Source organism: Camelina sativa, chromosome 1 (assembly GCF_030686135.1).
Source record: "Camelina sativa cultivar CO46 ecotype springtype chromosome 1, ASM3068613v1".
Taxonomy (NCBI): domain Eukaryota; kingdom Viridiplantae; phylum Streptophyta; class Magnoliopsida; order Brassicales; family Brassicaceae; genus Camelina; species Camelina sativa.
The window spans coordinates 18,523,744-18,539,117 of NC_141880.1; the positions used below are offsets into that span (position 1 = coordinate 18,523,744).

The 15,374-nt window shown below is 40.7% G+C and overlaps 1 non-coding gene across 1 annotated transcript; it reads right to left on the reverse strand.

Moving 5' to 3' along the window:
- Window positions 1-8,653: 8,653 nt before the first annotated feature.
- Window positions 8,654-8,760, reverse strand: LOC147950097 (small nucleolar RNA R71). Its single transcript, XR_015565323.1, has one exon. It is a non-coding gene; the product is annotated as a small nucleolar RNA R71 (small nucleolar RNA).
- Window positions 8,761-15,374: the final 6,614 nt, after the last annotated feature.

Sequence of the window (15,374 nt, forward strand, 5' to 3'; positions counted from 1 at the left end):
AAAAACAGAGCAATGCTAAAACTATCAAACAACAAGCAAGCAATGATATTTAGACTAAGATTTCAATAAACAAAGAAGGCCTTGAGGAGGGATTCATGGGCTGAGCTAATCATTGTGGTTATCTAACTTGTTCAACAAATCTCAAGCAAACATTGAGCTGATCTCTAGACATACTATTCTAAGACATGTTTAATCCACTCTCATGGCAAGAAACAATCAAACCTATGCATTTCTAGACTTGTTCTCACAAAGAAAAGAATCTACAAAAGCAGGCATTAAGCAATACATCTCAAACCAAACAAGACTTCTAATCTCTTAGCAAGCCTAATGGTAAGCTCTAGATCTAGCCTTATCTATGCTCCTTAGACATTGGTGTGATGCTAAGATGCTTGAAATCAAACCCTACCTTCTCAGATATAGGATCAGCATTAAGATCATCTAGCCTAGAAGAGATCTACAACAATCAAGCTTGACCAAATCAAACAAACCACAAGATCAACCCAGCCTAACCCATCCTCAAGGTCCTAAACAAACTACTCACAAGAACACATGGTAAAATATGTCAAAAACCCAAAAAATAATGAAACTTGCATCATTGGAAAGATGAAACAGAGATCTACAATATTGATGAAGGAATAAAACTCGAAATCTTAATATTTTGAAAGTTATGAAACAAACAAAATATAAGAATCTAGTCTCTCTCTCTCAAACAAGTACAAAATCTAAAATAAAAGAAAAGTGCAAAAGGAATAATATTTAAAAAAGGTAAAAACTAGGTTTTAGACTCTCTAAAAAGCTGGACTCCTTGGTGGCTGCAGGTACAAGGGCTTTTTATAGGAGATGAGGTGGAAGCCCTAAAAATACAAAAAGTCAAAGCAGTCAACGGCTCGGTCAACTCGACCAGTGCTCGGTCGAGTGGCTGGTCGAGCTGGCTTCTCTCGTGCATTCTCCACTCGGTCAAGTCCTTCTCAGCACACGGTCGAGTGGTGGTCGAGTGGTGCGGTCGAGTTGGACTCCGGACCTTGATTCTACAGCCTTAACTCTCTTGTTTTCTCCTCAGGATTGCTTCCATGCTCCTTAAGCTCCAAAATCACCTGTTTATGCATGAAAAGATGCAAATGCAATGCAACTATACTCTAATGCATGATTAGTCCTAAAGCTACACAATAATGGCCTAAATGGATAGCAAAAGATGCAAAAGTTGTGAATAAACTAAGGGAAAACAAGGTAAAATATATGAACATCAACTTGTCTAATTTTAAGAGTTCAAGATGAATTTTGAGTGTTTAGACTCCACTTTTACCCATTTTGTCCCGAAACAGGCTAAAACCAAGAAAACATTGATTCGAAGCAGTAAAGAGCTTTGTTACTGTTTCTAGGGTCAGAATGTGTGACAATCAAATGCATTTGACTTATTGTAAGAGTTCGGAATGAATTTTGAGTGTTTAGAAACCACTTATACCCATTTAGTCCCGAAAAAAGCTGAAACCGAGAAAAATTTGATTCAAAGCAGTAAACAGCATTGTTACTGTTTCTAGGGTCAGAATGTGTGACAATCCAATGCATTTGACAAATTGTAAGAGTTGGGATGAATTTGGAGCGTTTAGACAACACTTAAACCCGTTTTAACCCGAAACGGGCTAAAACCGAGAAAACATTGATTTGAAGTAGTACACAGCTTTGTTACTGTTTCTAGGGTCCGAATGTGTGAAAATCCAATGCATTTGATTTATTGTAAGAGTTTGGAATGAATTTGGAGTGTTTAGACACCACTAATACCCATTTTGTCCCGAAACAGGTTAAAACCAACAAAACATTGATTCGAAGCAGTAAACAGCTTTGTTACTATTTCTAGGGTCAGAATGTGTGACAGTCCAATGCATTTGTCTAATTTTAAGAGTTCAAGATGTATTTTGAGTGTTTAGACTCCACTTTTACCCATTTTGTCCGGAAACGGGCTAAAACCGAGAAAACATGGATTCGAAGCAGTAAAGAGCTTTGTTACTGATTCTAGGGTCAGAATGTCTGACAATCAAATGCATTTGACTTATTGTAAGAGTTCGGAATGAATTTGGGTGTTTAGACACCACTTAGACCCATTTAGTCCCGAAACAGGCTAAAAATGAGAAAAAATTTGATTCAAAGCAGTAAACAGCATTGTTACTGTTTCTACAGTCAGAATGTGTGACAATCCAATGCATATGACTAATTGTAAGAGTTGGGATGAATTTGGAGTGTTTAGACAACACTTAAACCCGCTTTATCCCGAAACAGGCTAAAACCGAGAAAACATTGATTCGAAGCAGTAAACAGCTCTGTTACTGTTTCTAGGGTCAGAATGTGTGACAATCCAATACATTTGACTTATTGTAAGAGTTTGGAATGAATTTGGAGTGTAAGAACACCACTGATACCCATTTTGTCCCGAAACAGTTTAAAAACTAGTAAAAATTGATTCGAAGCAGTAAACAGCTTTGTTACTGTTTCTAGGTTCATAATGTGTGACAGTCCAATGCATTTGACTAATTGTAAGAGTTCGGGATGAATTTGGAGTGTTTAGACAACACTTAAACCCGTTTATCCTGAAACAGGCTAAAACCAAGAAAAAATTGATTCGAAGCACTAAACGGTTTGTTACTGTTTTTAGGGTCAGAATGTGTGACAAACCAATGCATTTGACTAATTGTAAGAGTTCAAGATGAATTTTGAATGTTTAGACTACACTTAAACCCGCTTTATCCCGAAACAAGCTAAAACCGAGAAAACTTAGACACTACTAGTACCCATTTTGTCCCGAAATAGGTTAAAACCAACAAAACATTGATTCGAAGCAGTAAAAAGCTTTGTTACTATTTCTAGTGTCAGAATGTGTGACAGTCCAATGCATTTGTCTAATTTTAAGAGTTCGAGATGAATTTTGAGGGTTTAGACTCCACTTTTACCCATTTTGTCCCGAAACAGGCTAAAACCGAGAAAACAATGATTCGACGCAGTAAAGAGCTTTGTTTCTGATTCTAGGGTCAGAATGTGTGACAATCAAATGCATTTGACTTATTGTAAGAGTTCAGAATGAATTTTGAGTGTTTAGACACCACTTATACCCATTTAGTCTCGAAACAAGCGAAAACCGAGAAAAATTTGATTCAAAGCAGTAAACAGCTTTGTGACTGTTTCTAGGGTCAGAATGTGTGACAAATACAATGCATTTGTATAATTGTAATAGTTGGGATGAATTTGGAGTGTTTAGACAACACTTAAACCCGTTTTAACTCGAAACAAACTAAAACAAAGAAAACATTGATTCAAAGTAGTGAACAGCTTTGTTATAGTTTATACGGTCAGAATGTGTAACAAACCAATGCATTTGACTAATTGTAAGAGTTTGGGATGAATTTGGACTGTTTAGACAACACTTAAACCTATTATATTCCAAAATAGGCATAAAACGAGAAAACAGGCTAAAACCGAGGGAAAACATTGATTCGAAGCTGTAAACAGCTAATTTACTCTTTATAGGGTCAAAATATATAGCAATCCAATGCATTTGACTATTTATAAGAGTTCAAGGTTAATTTGGATTGTCTAGACACCACTTATACCCATTTTATCCCGGAACAGGCTAAAACCGAGAAAACGTTGTTTCAAAGCAGTAAACAGCTTTGTTACTGTTTCTAGGGCCAGAATGTGTGACAAACCAATGCATTTGACTAATTGTAGGAGTTTGGATAAATTTGGAGTGTTTAGACAACACTTAAACCCAATATATCCCAAAATCGGCATAAACCGAGAAGACAAGCTAAAACCGAGAGAAAACATTGATTCGAAGCAGTAAACATCTATGTTACTCTTTGTGGCGTCAAAATATATAACAATGCAATGCATTTTACTATTTATAAGAGTTTGGGTTGAATTTGGAGTGTTTAGACACCTGTTATACCCATTTTGTCCCGAAACAAGCTAAAACCGAGAAAACATTGATTCGAAGCAGTAAACAGCTTTGTTACTATTTCTAGGGTCAGAATGTGTGACATTCCACTGCATTTTTCTAATTGTAAGAGTTCAGGATGAATTTGGAGTGTTTAGACACAACTTTTACCCATTTTGTCCCGAAACATGATAAAACCGAGAAAACATTGATTTGAAGCAGTAAACAGCATTGTTACTATTTCTAGGGTCATAATGTGTGACAATCCAATGTATTTGAGTAATTGTAAGAGTTGGGATGAATTTGGAGTGTTTACACAACACTTAAACCCGTTTTAACCCGAAACAGGCTAAAACCGAGAAAACTTTGATTTGAAGCAGTAAACAGCTTTGTTACTGTTTCTAGGGTCAGAATGTGTAACAAACCAATGCATTTGACTAATTTCAAGAGTTTGGGATGACTTTGGAGTGTTTAGACAACACTTAAACCTGTTATATCCCAAGATCGGCATAACACGAGACGACATGCTAAAATCGAGAAAAAAATTGATTCAAAGCAGTAAACAGCTATTTCTAGGGTCAGAATGTGTGACAGTCCAATGCATTTGTATAATTTTAAGAGTTCGGGATGAATTTGGAGTGCTTAGACACCACTTTTACCCATTTTGTCCCGAAACAGGCTAAAACAAAGAAAACAAGCTAAAACCGATAGGAACATTGATTTGAAGCAGTAAACAGCTATGTTACTCTTTCTAGGGTTAAAATATGTAACAATACAATGCATTTGACTAATTATAACAATTTGGGTTGAATTTGGAGTGTTTAGACAACACTTAAACCTATTTTATCCCAAAACAGGCTTAAACCGAGAAAACAGGCTAAAACCGAGAGAAAACATTGATTCAAAGCAGTAAACAGTTATGATACTCTTTATAGGGTCAAAATATATAAAAATCCAATGCATTTGACTAATTTTAATAGTTCGGGTTGAATTTAGAGTGTTTAGACACTACTTATACCCATTTTGTCCCGAAACAGGGTAAAACCAAAAAAACATTGATTTGAAGAAGTAAACAGCTTTGTTACTGTTTCTAGGGTCAGAATGTGTGACAAACCAATTCATTTGACTAATTGTAAGAGTTCGAGAAGAATTTGGAGTGTTTAGACTACACTTAAATTGCTTTATCCCGAAATAGGCTAAAACCTAAAAAACAATGATTCGAAGCACTAAACAGCTCTGTTACTGTTTCTAGGTTCAAAATGTGTGACATTCCAATGCATTTGACAAATTGTAAGAGTTCGGGATGAATTTGGAGTGTTTAGACCACACATAAACCCGTTTTATCCCGAAACAGGCTAAAACCGAGAAAACATTGATTCAAAGCAGTAAACAGCTTTGTTACTATTTCTAGGGTCAGAATGTGTGACAGTCCAATGCATTTTTCTAATTGTAAGAGTTCGAGATGAATTTGGAGTGTTTAGACACCATTTATACCCATTTTGTCCCGAAACAGGCTAAAACTGAGAGTAAACAGCTATGTTACTCTTTATAGGGTCAGAATATATAACAATCCAATGCATTTTACTATTTATAAGAGTTTGGGTAGAATTTGGAGTGTTTAGACACCATTTATACCCATTTTGTCCTGAAACAGGCTAAAAACGAGAAACCATTGATTCGAAACAATAAACAGCTTTGTTACTGTTTTTAGGGTTAGAATGTGTGACAATCAAATGCATTTAACTTATTGTAAGAGTTCGGAATGAATTTGGAGTGCTTAGACACCACTTATACCCATTTTGTCCCGAAACATGCTAAAACTAAGAAAACATTGAATAGAAGCAGTTAACAGCGTTGTTACTATTTCTAGGGTCAAAATGTGTGAAAATCCAATGCATTTGTCTAATTGTAAGAGTTTGGGATGAATTTGGAGTGTTTACACACCACTTTTACCCATTTTGTCCCAAAAAATGGTTACACCCGAGAAAACATTGATTCGAAGCAGTAAACAGCTTTGTTACTGTTTCTAGGGACAGAATGTGTGACAGTCAAATGCTTTGACTTATTGTAAGAGTTCGGAATGAATTTGGAGTATTTAGACACCACTTATACTGATGTTCACATATTTTACCCTGTTTTCCCTTAATATATTCACATCTTTTGCATCCTTTGCTATCCTTTTTGACCATTATTGCATAGTTTTAGGATTGTTCTTGCATTAGAGTGTAGTTGCATTGCATTTGCATCTTTTCTTGCATAAACAGGTGATTTTGGAGCCTAAGGAGCATGGAAGCAATGCTGAGGAGAAGTGAAGCAATCATGAGAAGAAAGCAAAGGAGTTAAGGCTGGAGAACCAAGGTCCGGAGTCCAACTCGACTGCCCACTCGACCAGACACTCGACCGTGTGCTGAGAGTGACTCGACCGAGTGGAAGGAGCACAAGAAAACCCAAATCGACCGGTCACTCGACCGAGCACCGGGTCGAGTTGGCCGAGCCGCCTGGCTGTTTTGTCTTTTAGAATTTTTAGGGCTTCCACTACTTTTTCTATTTAAAGGCCTTGTACCCTGCAGCCACCAGGAGTCCAGCTTTTTAGATAGTCAAAAACCTAGTTTTTACCCTTTTGGGAATTATTCCTTTTGCACTTTTATTTTTAGATCTTGTACCTCCTTGAAGGAGAAAAACATAAGATTCTTGGATTTTGTTGGTTCCATAACTTTCAAGATATTAAGAATTCGTGTTTGATTCCTTTTTCAATATTGTAGATCTTTCTTTTATCTTTCTATTGATGCAAGTTGCGGTATTTTCTGGGTTTATTACTTTGTTGTTCATCATGTGTTCTTGTGAGTAGTTGCTTAGGATCTTGAGGATGGGTTAGGCTGGGTTGTGTTTGAGGTTTGTTTGATTTGGTCAAGCTTGATTGTTGTAGATCTCTTCTAGGCTAGATGTTCTTAATGCTGGTCCTATAACCGAGAGGGTAGGATCTGATCTCAAGCATCTTAGCATCACACCAATGTCTAAGTAGCATAGATAAGGCTAGATCTAGAGACTATCATTAGGCTTGCTAAGAGATTAGAAGTCTTGTTTGATTTTTGACATATTGATTAATGCTTGCTTGTATAGGTTCTTTACTTTGTGAGAACAAGTCTAGAAATATATGAGTTTGATTGTTTTTTGCCATGAGAGTGGATTAAACATGTTCTTAGAAATTATTGTCTAGAGATTAGCTCAAGTTGTTTGAGATTTGTTGGCCAAGTTAGATGACCTCAATCATTAGTCCAGCCCATGAATCCCTCCTCAAGACCTTCCTTGTTTATTGATTTCCTAGCTTAAATCCTGTTGTTTGATCGTTGTTTGACTTGCTTTTGTATTGCTTTCTTTTTCTTGCATTGCTCTGTTTTCCGGATTTGTCCAGCTCGACCCTGCACTCGATCTACACTCGATCGAGTGCTTGCTCGAGTTCATCCCCAGAATTCTTGTTTATGCTTTGTAGTTGTCCTGTCTTGTTTCCTGTTTCATTTTAGTTGCATTTCTGCTGCATTCACTTAGTGTCCTGTTCATTACTTGTCTTGCATTAGTTCATTACTTGCATTATCATAGTTCTATTTCTGTTCTTGGTTCATCATAGCTTTGATTAGTCTGTTCTCTTTACATTTAGCATCTATCTTAGTAGTTTTTACTTTCTGCATTTTACATTTCATAAATAGGATTGTTAGTGACAAACATCCTTTACATTTGGTGACTTAGACATTTATGCACATCCTGATTGCTTGCAAACTCTCAGATTGGATTGACACCTTTTGTACTACTACAGCATAAGGGGAATTCAAACACCTTGCTTTCACCATTGTTCATCACCATATCATTCATTCACATTCCATCACACACACACAAGAAAGATACAAGTTTCAATTTGGCGTCGTTGCCCATTTGAGTGTTTATTTGTGACAATTAGGGTCTATATTAGTCTAAGATTAAGTTCCTTTATCCCCTTGTTCGCTACTGATCTCGATTCTTCTACTGCTTGTTTGTGATTGAGTTTCAGGTACCAACTCAACCTTCAACTCGACCGCCACTCGACCGAGTGAGTGCTCGAGTTCGTGATCGAGTCAGAAGCCGGATACAAATAGACCTCACCTCCCAGTCGACTCGACCATCCACTCGAGCCTGCGCTCGACCGAGTGCCTGTCCGAGTCTGTACTCGAGTCTGTTGATGTAAACAAGATCCAAGGGTCATCACAATCTTCAGAGACTCCTTGATCACATCAACCGCCACCAAGGGACCTGAGACAGCAGAGAACAAGAATCAATCAGGAACAAGAACAACAAGTGCTAATGGAGCAACAAGATCAACAGGCTCCAAGGGCAAGGAACATTGGTGTTGGGGATGCACCTAACACACACAACCAAAGAGCTGGTATTGTACTTCCTGCAGTTGCCAATAATAATTATGAAATCAAGAGTGGATTGATCTCCATGATACAAGCCAACAAATTTCATGGGTTGCCAATGGAGGATCCTCTAGATCACCTTGATGAGTTTGACAGGATATGTGGACTCACAAAAATCAATGTAGTGAGTGAAGATGGCTTCAAGTTAAGGCTATTCCCATTTTTCCTTGGAGACAAAGCTCATCTCTGGGAGAAGACTCTTCCTAGTGGAGCAATAACCACATGGGATGCATGCAAGAAAGTTTTTCTGGCCAAGTTCTTCTCCAATGCAAGGACTGCTAGGTTGAGGAATGAAATCTCAGGTTTTACACAGAGAAATAATGAAAGTTTTTGTGAGGCATGGGAGAGATTGAAAGGATTCCAAACTCAGTGTCCCCACCATGGATTCAGCAATGAGTCTTTGCTCAACACTTTGTACAGAGGAGTTCTACCCAAGATTAGAATGCTACTTGATACAGCCTCCAATGGAAACTTTCTCAACAAGAATGTGGAAGAAGGCTGGGAGTTGGTAGAGAATCTTGCTCAATCAGATGGTAATTATAATGAAGATTATGATAGAACCATAAGGATCACCTCCACTGATCAAGAGGACAAATTCAAGCAGGATTTAAAGATGGTCAATGAGAAGCTTGACAAGATTCTCCTAAGCCAATCAAAAACCATTCACTTCATTGGTGAAGAAGAAGCTCCAGTCCAAGAAGGAGATAGGGAGTTTGCTGAGTTGTGTTATATGCAGAACGAAGGAGGAGGATACAAAGGCTACAACCAGGTGGAGGATTCAAGCAGAACAACCTCTCTTATAGGAGCACCAATGTAGCCAACCCTCAAGACCAAGTCTATCCACCTCCTCAGCCTCAACAACAGAACAACTATGCACCCAAGCAGCAACAACAAGTGTTCCAGCCCCAATTGTGTCCCCCACTAGGGTTTCAGACTAACCAAGGCCAGGAACAAGACCTAAGAGCAATGATACAACAACTGTTGATTGGGCAAACCAATGGAAAGATTGAGTAAGCCAAACAGTTTGTTGAGTTGAACCAAAGGCTCACATCCCAGTACAATGATCTGAACATGAAGTTTGAAGGTCTCAACTCTAGAGTGAAGTTTATGGAGAGCAACCTTGCCTCTACTTCAGCTCCTAAGCCTAACCAACTCCCTGGAAAAGCAGTTCAAAACCCAAGGGAGTTTACTGCCAAAGCCATTCATATATTTGAAGAAGCAGCTCAGAGTGAAGTTTGTGCAAAGCAGACTGAATCCGGTATTGCAGTCGACCAGGTGCTCGAGCAAGCACTCGACCGAGTGAGTGTTCGAGTGGTCGATCGAGCTGAAGAGTCAGAAGCTGTCAAGCCTGCTAAGTACATCCCTCCTGTTTACAAGCCTCCACTACCATTCCCAGGGCGTTTCAAGGCACATAAGCTTAAGGAACTAAGGGAGATCATTGAGAAAAAAGAAATGATGGCTTTGCAACAAGAGGAAGTGCAAGATTTGAAGGAAGAAGTTGTGATTGAGAAAAAGGAAGTGATGGCCATAAAAGAGGTTATCATTGCTTACCAAGAAGAAGAGAGAGGACCTGCCTTGGAACAGTATGATCCATATCCTCTCTATAAGGATTTTTTGCTTGATTTGTCAAAGAAAAAGGATCAAGCTCAAGATGAGAAGGATCTTGAAGACCTTGGAGGAGTTATCATCCCAATTAAGCTTAAGGATCCAGGTCCATTCTATCTGCCTTGCACAATTAGCTATCTTCACTACAACCAGTGCTTATGTGATTTGGGAGCATCTATCAGTGTGATGCCCTATTCTATAGCACAAAATCTTGGGCACACTGACTTCAAGTCAACCAACCTTCATATATGCCTAGCTGATGGTTCAAACAGAGATGTGGTTGGCAAGTTGGAGAATATTCCAGTCAAGATAGGAAGAGCAAGGGTTCATACAGATTTTGTGGTATTGGAGATGGACAAGGAACCTGAAGATCCTATCATTCTTGGGAGGCCATTCTTAGCCACAGTTGGAGCTGTTATTGATGTTAAGGAAGGTCTTGTGACCTTTAACATTGCTGAGGGTATAGCTATGAAGTTTTAACATCTATAACCCAACCAACCTTCCTACCATTGATGATCAACCTTTTACTATCAAGGACAAAGGTGGTCATGAAGGTTTAAGTGAAGTGGCAACTCCAAAGGACAATCTCCCTCTTCAAGAAGATTCTGTGGAAAAGCTTAAGAGGTCAGTTCAAGAGTTGACTGGTATGGTTAAAGATCTCCAAGTCAAGCTAAACAAGAGGTCTTTGAGGAAAGCAAGACCAAAGCTCAAAATTAAGAAGAAATATGGTTTGTGTGTTAAGGGTGAGGTGATCAAGGATCAGACTCACAGTGATCAAGAAGTGCCAGGGAGGATTTCATCACCTCCTTGGTATCTAAACAAAGCCGAAGAAGGCAACCAAAGTCAAGCTTAGTGACTCTAAACAAGCTCACTAGGGAGGAAGTCCCTAAGGTATCCTTTGTAAATAAGCTTTATTTTCCTTGTACTTTTGATGTGTTTTCTTTTATGTTTGTGTGGGACAGGCCTTTCAATGAAAGTGTAGATGGGTATGGAGAGATTTGGACTTGTGGAAGTAGACTCGCAAGCCCACTCGACCAGCCCACGAGAGGTACTCGACCGAGTTGGCAAAGAACTAAGGCCCACTCGATTCCCATTTCTCTAGAATGATCGAGTGGAGGGAAGAAAAAGAAGAAAAATTTAAATTTTCAAACTTTTTTCACGGAGCTCGACCACGTGCTGGTTGAGTGTGGGGTCGAGTGGCAGCAAAAAGCAGGTCAAAAATTCCCATTTCAAATTTTGAATGGTATGGACGCTCCACTCTTGTCTCCTTGTCTCCTTAGCTTCTTTAAATAGAGCTTGATTCGATCATGTATCTCTCACATTCTCTCATTTGCTCAAAACAATTAAATTCAAGTTTAAAATCTCTCTCAAAGTTCATGTTTTTGTTCAACCTTATCTTTTTTTAGTTTTTGGGTCACTCACCTATTAACTTTAAGCTTTGAGGCTATTCCTCTCAGTTCTATTCGAAAATGTCTTCAAGGATTACTAAGAAGTCTCAACAAGCGGCTGAAAGCTACATGGATCGCCGTGATGCTAGTCTTGAATCAAGAGGAGAAACTGGAAGAACCACTCGACGACCCACTCGAGCAAGCACTCGACCGAGTGGTCGTCCGAGTGGTAGGTCGAGTCAGATGCCGAGTTCAAGGAACCAGTCAGCTGAGGAAGATCCTGAGAGGACTGAAAGTGAAGAAGAAAGAGAGCCAAGTCTTATGGAATTCATGAGGAGAAACAAGACCAAAAGGAAGAAGCCAGCAGTTGAGATTGAACAAGAGGAGGTTGAGAGTGAGAGTGAAGAAGAAGATGAAGAAGAAGAGGGAGAGGATGATTGTAGTGACCCTCGCCAAGGGGTAAAATTTAAAAATAAAAACTCAAGGCCAAAAGACCAAGAAAGGAAGCAAGAAAGGAGAGCAAAAAGATTGTTGAAGGAAAGTCCGAGAATTTCTGGACGGATCAGGAGATGGCCGATGGTACCATGTACCATGTACCATGTACCATGTACCGTACCGGACGTACGAGCACAGACGGGCGTATCAGACGAAACCCGAGCGATTAAGGATGCGAACGGACGTGAACTAAGGATGGAAAGAAGTCTACTAAGAGAAGTTAATTATTTTAATCTAAGTGGAATTTCCACTAAGATTATTTAAATTAAGAAGAAGTTAGTGGAGTTAGTGGGCGATTAAACTAATCAAGGAGGGTTAGTGGCGTTAGTGGGCAATTAAACAATTCAAGGAGATGTTAGTGGTGTTAGTGGGCGAGTAAACAAATGAAGGCAAGTTAGTGGGAATTTAGTGGCCAAGTGTTAAGGTTAAAATCGCACAAGTGTGAAATCGCATGCACTAAGGAGAAGCTTCTAAGATCGCCATTTGTCCAGCCACTTGTCTCAGCCAAAACTCGCACCAAACCACTATAAATAGGAGCCTTAGGAGCCATTTTCGGTCCTTTCTGTCCCTTAGAGAAAAAGAGAAAGAGTTAGAGAGTGAGAGTTAAAGCGAGAGCGAGAGAGAGAGAGTTCTTCCCTTAGAAGTTCTCTTCCGTGAGTTGTTAGCCAAAGTGCCGCCGTAGGAGCTGTTCGCGTTCAGTCCTTGCTAGAAGTCCGATTAGATTTCGTTCTTCTCAGCCAAGCCAGGTGAGTTTCGAAGCGTGTGATATGGCACATGATAGGTTGGGTTTTAGAATATTTTTCTTTAAAGTCTTTGCGGGATAGACTTAAGCGTTTATGAGAAGTGAGTTGCTTAGGATTTTAGGTGATAAATCTAGGCGCTTTCGTGGGTTGTTGTGTAGACTCGTTTCTTTCTTTCTAGATTGAGTTCTAGGAAGTTAAGTTTCGTTTATTGCTTGTTTGCATGTTGGTGTGAGGTTGTGTTTAGCACTTAGTCTCTAGATTTATTTCTAGTCTCTTTGTTGCTTGTTTGTGGTTGCATGTGGCTTGTGTGCCTTGCATGTTGCTTGTTTGTGGTCGCATGTTTGCTTGTGTGCATTGCATGTAGTTGTTGTAGCTTGCATGTAGCTTGTGGGCTTTGTAGGTTTGTTTGGTTGTGTGTGAGGTTGTGCAGGAGAAGACTTCCCCAAGGCCGTAATCGGGGCTGATTACGAAGACTCGGAGAGACGGGATTGCAGCCTAAGGCCGAGTATACACGACGGTGTATTCGAGTGCGCCTGTTGAGAGGGACTCGCATGTGATGTTCTATGCTCGCGTGCCTTTGTGGCTGTGAGTATAGGTGTTCACGGGAATGGGGGGAAGTAACGAAGCGAGGAGGCGATGCAGTGATGAAGTGAGGAAGCGATGAAATGGTGGAGTGAAGGAGTGAAGGGCCTTGAAGACGAAGAAGAGTTGTTAGCTTCCGCAGCTTCCGTCCCTCGACTGGACCACCTCGGTGCAGTTCCCATAGTGGCGTTTCGTGGCTGTCCGTGGCCTGCGTGGTCATAGGACGGATCGGGGGCGTTACAACGGTGGTATCAGAGCATGGTTATGATGCTCGTGGAACACACGTTTTTTTAATGTTTTATCTAGTCAAAATGAGTCGCAAAGGAAATTTTAGGAAACCGGTACGTCCTTGTGCATTTTTAGGTAGATGGGATTAGGACTTACCCTTTGGTGCTGGTGCAGATGTCAGACCGGGGAAGTGAAGAGGGATGGTCATGGGGTGATTCAAGAGCTGATGGAGAAGAGTGGCAAGAGCCGATGGAGGGTGATCCATATGATGTCGAGGGTGAGACCGGATCGAGAGAGAATGACGATCAGACGACAGAGAGGTCAAGTTCCGAAAGGAGTGGGTCGCAAGGATCATTACCCGGAGAGAATTCAAGATTCCTGATGGAAACATTTTTCGGTGGAGACTGGTCTGGTATGCGATTTAACAATCCGGGTCAGCAGCGAGCAAGTTTCCGTCAAACACCTAGTGTACAACCTGCATATCACGAACCATATGAGCCAAGGAGTGTGCCGCCAAGGCAAACGAATGTCCCTGAAGAGCCAAGACAAAGGAGTGTACCAGTGGAACCAAGACAAAGGAGTGCACCCGAAGAGCCAATAGGTCAAGAGAATGGACCAAGAGATCCTTTGCTAGCTGTGTTCCAAGAGATGATAGCGCTTATGCGACAGCAAGCGTCACGCTCAAGGGAACCAGAGGCCCCGAGCTTTCTGGAGATTGTGACGATGATGAGGAATTTGGGAACCGAGTATTTCAGAGGAGGATCAAACACGTTTGAAGCAGATAATTGGTTGCGAGGCATGGAGAAGAATTTTGAAGCAACCCGATGTCAAGAAGACTATAAGAAAGATGTGGCAGTGTACTACATAAAGGATGATGCTAGTGATTGGTGGACTAGTGTGAAGAGACACTACGGTCATAGAGATCCAACATGGGAAGAGTCTCGAAAGGAGTTTGAAGGAAAGTATTTTCCACCGGAGGCCAGAGATAGATTGGAGAATGAGTTTATAAACTTAGAACAAGGTGGGAAGAGTGTTCGAGAACTAGAGGCAATCTTTACTCGACTGCGAAAGTATGTGTACCGAGGGCGAGACAATGAAGCAGCTATGACACGCCACTTTTTACATGCGCTACGGCCAGATATCCGGAGTAGGCTCATGTCTGTCACTTACCAATGAGTTGACAAGTTGGCGGAGAAAGCTGTAAACGTGGAGGAGCACATAGAAATGGAGAAGGAAGCCATGAGAAAAGACCAAGAGAAAGGCAAGGCGAAGATGATGCCCAGTGGTGGTGCAACGCGAAAGAGGAGTCGATCCGACCATGAAGGGCGTAATTCAGAACTGGGGAATAGAGGAGTTGTGTGTTTCTCATGTGGAGAGTCGGGCCATTATTTTCGAGAGTGCCCGAAGGCAGGAAGGAGTGATCGCCCAGTGCCATCTCACATCATATGTTTCAATTGTGGCAAGGGTGGCCATTACATGGCAGCTTGTCCGATGATCAATGCCATGGTAGCGGAACCAGAAGCAGAATATCCCCCACTGACCAGTCCCGAGGATGAGCAACCTGTGAAGCGGCAAGTGAGAAGGGATCGCGTGTATCCTTCCCCTTAGGTAGTTAACCCTTAGACCTTCAGGTGCGTGTGGCGATCGGGAAGGTAAGTGTGGGTGCTAACTCCCTTTTTGTATTTGTGTGCTTGTGTGTTTGTGTGGTTGCGTGTTTGTTGTCCTGTTGTGTCTTTGTTGTCTAGGCTTGTGGAAGCACATGGTGGTGCTAGTCCAAGTCTTAGTTGTTGTGTGCAGGAAGCCTTCTAGCTAAGCGTTTTAGAGAACCTTTAGTGATAGGCCGTGTAGGGGAAACCTTAGTGTTCTAGGTTGAACCCTTTTCCTAGCCTGTTAGTGGAAGTGTTGAGTTTGGTCGAGCAAGTTGGTTTGGTGGTTGGAGGCAAGTTCGTGTTCGAGAGAG